This window comes from Bidens hawaiensis, unplaced genomic scaffold, assembly GCF_021521415.1.
Source record: "Bidens hawaiensis isolate Kalapana, Puna unplaced genomic scaffold, B.hawaiensis_p1.1 tig00015564_1, whole genome shotgun sequence".
NCBI lineage: Eukaryota > Viridiplantae > Streptophyta > Magnoliopsida > Asterales > Asteraceae > Bidens > Bidens hawaiensis.
Window position 1 is genome coordinate 427,680 of NW_027492395.1, and position 6,996 is coordinate 434,675.

Genomic DNA, 6,996 nt, shown 5'->3' on the forward strand with positions numbered 1-6,996 from the left:
TCGAAATTTATGTTTTTAGTTTATTGTTGTTAATGGTTGTTTAATAATAATAAAATGTTTTATTAAATTCTTATTTTATATAGAGGTGCAAATCAATACCGGTTCTAAGTCTTAGAACCGGTACGTACTGGTTAGGAATCGACTGGTAGGTTTAGGAATGGTATGAGTAGTTTGGCCTAGTAAGCGGTTAGGAACCGACACTTTATACCTAGTTTGAGAAACATGTTTACGAAACACTAAAGAGTATTCATTGGAAATGCATCGGATCAATCTTGATGGTTAAAAGTTGCGTGGAAAATAATCTTAAAAAGTTATTATGAATAAGTAGTATAGCAAGTTGCTAATGCCCGATAGCAACTTAATTGATTATTAAAATTCGGTGGCAACTTAGTTCAACATAACATAACATCTTTGTCTATAAGTGGGATATGAGTTAAATAACATATACGATCTGCATGCATATTAATGCTTCTAAACAAGTTAATATCTAAGATTATTGTAAACCAAATATCGGAGTTTGGCGTTACCATCGAATATTTGGCTAAAAATTTAAATGTTGATCATGATCTTAAGGTTTTGTCTTGATTTTCATATTAATGTTTTGTAGAAAAATGTATTAGGTCGTTCCAACTCCAATACAAACTCTAAGTTGGTAAAGAGATATATGGATCATGGGTATATATATATATATGTATATATATATATATGGGTGGGCTAACGTACAATAACGACATATCGTACATTACGTACGCGACTTTCAATAGCGTTAGATTAAAAAACGTGCGGTGGCAATTTCGTAAATAACCCAACAGTAGTTCGCGATCAAAATTCGTCAATTACAAATCAATTCTGATCCAAATTCGGAACTCGTCACTTAATCTAATCCAATTTCTAAACTCTAATCACAGCTTAAAGTATGAAATCTCTAAAGTTAAAAACCAAATCAAAATCGAACGCCGTTGAACATCAAGAAATCTTCAAAATTGATAAAAAAAATGATGATTTAATCAATTGAATTGATGTGTAAAAGCATTTAGATTAATTAATCGATTATGGAATTGCAGAAAAATGCACTCATTCGAGCTCTGATTAGGGTTCAAAATATTACGTTTAAACGTTCTGAAACAAAACTGAAGACCTTTAAACGTTCTGACTAAAAAGGCATATCTTTAAACGTTCTAATACGTTCAAGTTTGTTCAATACAAAAAAATTAGAAGTTCTAACAAAAAACTTTAAACGTTCAAATACGTTCAGGCTTAAAACTTTAGAAGTTCTAATAAAAACTTTAAACGTCCAGGCTTAAAACTGTAAACGTCCAGTTAAAACCAATCACTTAAAACTCAAAATTGATCAATTAAAACTTCAAATTGATGATTAATTGGATTAATTTTAAAGTTTAATTATTCAATTAGTTCAGCAATTTCAATTTCAATTGATCAATTTGATCAACTAACATGTGAACAAGTCGTGAAGGAGGAAGATGGCGTACGGTGGACGGTGGACAGACTCGTTGGATAGTGACGGACTGTTGAACGGCCATGGTGAAGGTGGACAGAATCAATCGGAGCTGTGGTGGACGAAGACTGGCTCGCCGTTGTTGTTACTCGCTATTCTGATCGAAGAACCCTAGATCGATCGAACGTTCCATAGCCTTGCGTACGTAATGTACGATAAAGGATTTACTTATTCTATCCTTTATATATATATATATATATATATATATATATATATATGAGAATATTTAAGTATGCTAAATCACATGCTTTAAATATTTAAGATATTTAACAACTTGTTTATAGAAAACTTGGTATACAACAAAAAGAACGTCTTTGTCAAGTCAACTCTAATATGCGCTTTTTCTACTTAAGAAAGGTTAGTAGTCATTGGTAAATATAGTTAATTAACTTCTTCAAAGAATGATAATTATATATACGTTGAATGTATCATGGTGGTACGGACATCATGCATTGTATGTTGAGAGTGAATTGATTGTGTCATATCCTAAAGTGGGAACTTTGGATTAAAACTAAGACTATTTGTAGTCAAAACTTTCTATATATAGGTGTTGTAAGGTACGTGGCATTCCCGTCAGCAATGGAGAGTTTTGTAAAAAATGGTGTAGTGGGAACAAGCCAACAACTCTCCTACAATAATTACATATATTATATCTCTCCCCTCCCCACAAATAATTTTATTAAAACTCAAGCCGAACTAGCGTTTTGTACACAACGCTTGTGCCAAAATGCCTAAGGAAAAAGCCAGGGTGCGGTGTACCCCCGGCGTTTAGTGACCGAAACGACAATTACAAAGGGAAATTAACAGCATATATAGAACTTGCACCAACTCTTTCAATCCAAGCTCGACCTTTTGTTTCTATGTCCCATCCAAAGAAAGGCAGTACTATTGATTTCACGAACCACACCTTATTCTACTTATCCCTTACCTCGTGAATATTATATGGCATCAAAATCATTGGCAATTGCTAGCGTTGGGAGAAGCAAGTGGGAAAGGATATCGAGCTTGTTGAGTTATATATGTACTTCACTGAACAAAGAGCTGATGAAGATCGTACAAAGTGTCGATTCTTCTTACGAAAAAATACTAAAGACACAAGCGTCGATTGTGATGTAACTATAGGTGCAACCCCATATTTGGATGCTCAAAATAGAATTTGGAGCATTTCAAAAACTTAAAGATCCAACTACAAGAAGACAAGCAGCCTTATACAACATTTCTTAAGACTGTTAAAACTAATAAAAAACGACTAGCTTCAAATCACTATGAATATATCATTTTGATATCATACTTGATTGGATTCAACTATGTCTTATTTCTTTACTATTTATGTTGTTATTATTGTTAATTTATTGTCAATTATCCGTGCCTACTTTTCTTAACGATTGTGTTAAAAGTAAATTAAAACAACGTATGGCAAGAAGCTAGAGAAAAGGAGTGCATTATAATTGAAATTATACACCAACGTGTTCACTCGAAAGTGTGAATTTTGCTCTATTTTTTACCCAAAGAAACCACGTAACTTTGATCTCTTTTAATAGCCTCGTAGTCGTTTTCTTGTTGGAAAAAAAAAACATTTATGACAAGTAGCTAGACAACCAATTAAACCATTCTCCTTCTAAACTCGTTATTGATCTGATGGGTCACCATGCATTCCAAAACTAATGGTCTCAATCACCCGATAAATTAGGCTGCCCTAAAAGTAATAGCGGCTCTAAAGCAGTTTTTATTCCAAAACTAATTGTCACTTGCATTGCACCAGACCCCGTCAATTAAATCTTTTCTAATTAGGACTTATTTATTAAAGTGTGCATCTTATCTTGATCTTGTTATAGCAATGAACCAACACCTAAAATATATAAAAGTTTATATACCTTTTTAGATAAACTAATCTCACTTCGTTATACATTTAAAAATGAATATTTTTAACGTATATAATGAAGGCTTGAAAGAAATCGTGAAAGGTGGTCAGGGCACCTCCAACGTCCAAGGTCTGAATCAAGGCAGCGTTATAGGGATTGCTCATCCATGGACTTCCCCCATTATGGGTGGGTCCGGTTTGGAGGTTTGTGGAGTAAGTTCGTAACCAAGGACCAAGTTGGGCGGAAGGAAGTGAGACCACACATACAAACGTTGTTATTTTTATATTATTTTATATAAGAAGCGGGGTATGAGACTTGAGAGGTTGCATCTGTGAGGGTTTTTTTATAAGGTTTGAATTCTAGCCATTAACAATTTGGTCCCCTTGGCCTTTCCTTATTGAACCAATTTTTTTTTTTTTTAAGTTTTCGAATCTAGTCAACTTACATTTTTACCTCTAGCTTTAATAAGTTAACTAGACGGATGCTCGCATGATGCACCGGGAAACCCGGACTTTGATAATCTCATAACAAGTTCATGTGTGTTCATTGTTCTGTTTGAAACCATTCAAACCGGTCATCGATTTAATTTCAAGATTGATTTTTTTTCTTTAACTTTTAGCCAGCCGATTTCAGTTTTTAATGGGGTTAGTTTCGGTTTTCGACCGAACTCTAATAAGTTTGTCATAGGGCTCATGAACTTTAATAATTTTTTTTAAGAGATTTACATTTATTACCCTAAAGTTTAATAGAATTATTAATCTAGTTTAGTTTAGTAAACAATTGTATTCTTTTTCTAGTAAATGTTTAACGTTTTCATACCTTTAATTTCTGTTTTCTTTTAATTCTTATTTATTTAACTTATCATAACTGTAGCTAATCTTTAACTCTATGGGTGTTTACTAATTATCATATGGATTGCTTATATTGGATGGTCTATACTAATTTGTCGATTTATCAGGTAACGAATACATCCTCGCCTACACCTTCCTATCTCCATATTGTTTTAAACTTATATAACTTTTCGAATTAACACGTCGTAACGCATGTAACTAGCTAAAGTAAACAGTTATACTGTATCCATATTAATTTGAACTTATATAAATTTGTTATGTAAAAGATATAAAATTCCAAAAGCAATTCCCATTCCCAGATTTAAAGGAGATTCGAGCCAGACAACAATGTGTAAATTTACATAGTAAACAAAAATAAAGCATGTCCTTTAACCAACAGATGTTAAGTGACAACAACAATGAATCACGGATCAACTTGATTGTAACACAATAATTCAAAAGTGTACACAAAGTGCAAAAAATAGAATTTTCTTTTAAAATATTTAAAATAAAATAAAATAAAATAAAGAAAAATTGGATTTTAATAATCCCAACTCAATGCAGTTGGCCGATAATACTCCAAACTTTAAAATTAGTTATCACTGGTCCCAACTTTCACACTATATGTTTTCATTGGATCTCCGTTAAAAAATTTTTAACGATGTTAAGTTTTTTCAAATTTCAAATTGATGTTTAGAGTCTTTTGATCAGAATGATTATACGAATTAATTGATGTAAAACTTAACTCGAAACCGTGCTTCAAACAACTTTATTTTTGTTAATAAAAAGTTTACACACCGAAATCGAAGCATCTTTTAGTCGTTTGGACCACCGTTTGGAAGTAATTTTACATCAATCGACTCGTATTCTCATTCCGATTAAAAGCCCTAAAATATTAGTTTGAAATTTGGAAAAAAAACTTAACGTCGTTAAGTTTTTTTTAACGGAGGTCCAATGAAAAAAAAATAGTGTGAAAGTTGAGACCAATGACATCTATTTTCAAGTTGAGATTATTATCGACCTACTGCGTTAAGTTGGGATTATTAAAATCCAATTTGCCTATAATAAAAATATAAAGTTTTTAAAAGGGTAATTCTGTAAATCATTTAGGGAACCAAAAGTCTTGACTACTTCAAGATAACAAGCCATAGTGGACATTGTAGCTTGAATGTCTGGAAATGACTTATTCAAGAAACTTGTTTATCCATTTTCACTCGGAATTAAACCATCTCTTTCACTAGCCTTAATATAAATACATAGTTTTGAATTCATGCTCAAATCACCAACACCAATATGGCTGATCATGAACACGAACACGTCCCCGACAACGTGCACGCCATCTATCGATTCTACCCAACCGAAGAAGAGCTCGTTTCGTTCTCTCTCGAACAAGCTCCTAAACCATCGAACACATGATCTCCATCGTGTAATCCCGGTTGTTAATGTTTATGAACACAATCCTAGCCATCTTCCAAGTAAGAATCATATTAATGGCAATTAATATCACATTCTTTTTTGCCATTTTAGGGTTTTTTAAGTCATAGGGTTTAAAATTAAAATAATGAGTGTTATACTATTTAATTTCGTAGCAGCTTTATAGAGGAAATGTTTGTCCTCGTCACACCCTGACACCCTCCATAAACTTTACTAATGAGATTTTAGTGGTTATGTTTGTTTTTTAATTATATATATTGTTTATAAATTTTGTGTGTAGAGTTAGCTGGAGAATTATGCCAAATGGACACTGAACAATGGTTCTTTTTTGTGCCTAGACAAGAAAGGGAGGCACAAGGAGGAAGACCTAGCCGGACTACGTTCTTGGGCTACTGGAAAGCAACAGGTTCCCCAACTTATGTCTACTCGTCGGATAATAAAGTGATCGGGGTGAAGAAGACAATGGTGTTTTACGAAGGGAAGTCGCGCATGGTGAAGAAAACCGAATGGAAGATGAATGAATATAGAGCCATTAAACAAGAGGCGGATGGGACCAATACTTTCCTGTTCCAAAGGTAACATATCTACATGCTCATGATCATTAATATAAGTACGAACAAATCCAGACTATGAACAGCTTGTAACGATTTTATTGGTTTAATATCGACATATTAATTTGTTCATGCAAGCTTCATTAAGTTTCAAATTTAAAAATTAAGTATGAATAATTCCAGTGAACAACTTGAAACGAATTTATTAGTTTAATATCGACATGTTAATTCGTTCATATAAGTTTAATTAAGTTTCAAATGTATAAGTTAAGTATGAACAAATTCAGACCCTGAACAGCTCGTATGGATATCATTAGTAATTTATAATTTAACTTTGGTTTAATTTTCTACAGTTACGACACGAATGGAGCCTATGCAGGGTGTATGTGGTATCAGGAACTACACGAGCATTCGATAGAAGGCCTTTCGGAATAGGACCAACAACTGAGAAGATCAAACTGGAAGCGAGTAGAGGTGCCTCATCGTCATCGGGAAACTTTTCATGTCCTCAAAGCTCATGCCCATATGATCATGAAATGTTTAGTGAAGAATGAAGTACTTGTGCCTCAACATGATATGAATGGAAACATATCTTTTTTGGTTAGATATATACAAAGTAACATTACAATAAATAAATTATACAAGTAACACATTTGGATTACTAGATTTTTAATGAGTTAATGACAAATTGTTGTTAGATAAAAAGTTTGTAAATTTAATATTTGTGGTAGTGCTAACCGTACCATGGTTATACATTATAATATGTGCGCATATATGAATTTATGCTTATAAGGCTATGTGTA

The 6,996-nt window shown here is 32.8% G+C and overlaps 1 pseudogene across 1 annotated transcript; it reads left to right on the forward strand.

Annotated features, from left to right (window-relative positions):
- The first annotated feature begins 5,493 nt into the window (after positions 1 to 5,493).
- Positions 5,494 to 6,747, forward strand: LOC143549450 (NAC domain-containing protein 90 pseudogene; annotated as a pseudogene). Its single transcript, XR_013138140.1, has 3 exons — positions 5,494 to 5,683; positions 5,923 to 6,217; positions 6,547 to 6,747. The product of XR_013138140.1 is annotated as an NAC domain-containing protein 90 pseudogene (transcript).
- The last annotated feature ends 249 nt before the right edge of the window (positions 6,748 to 6,996 follow it).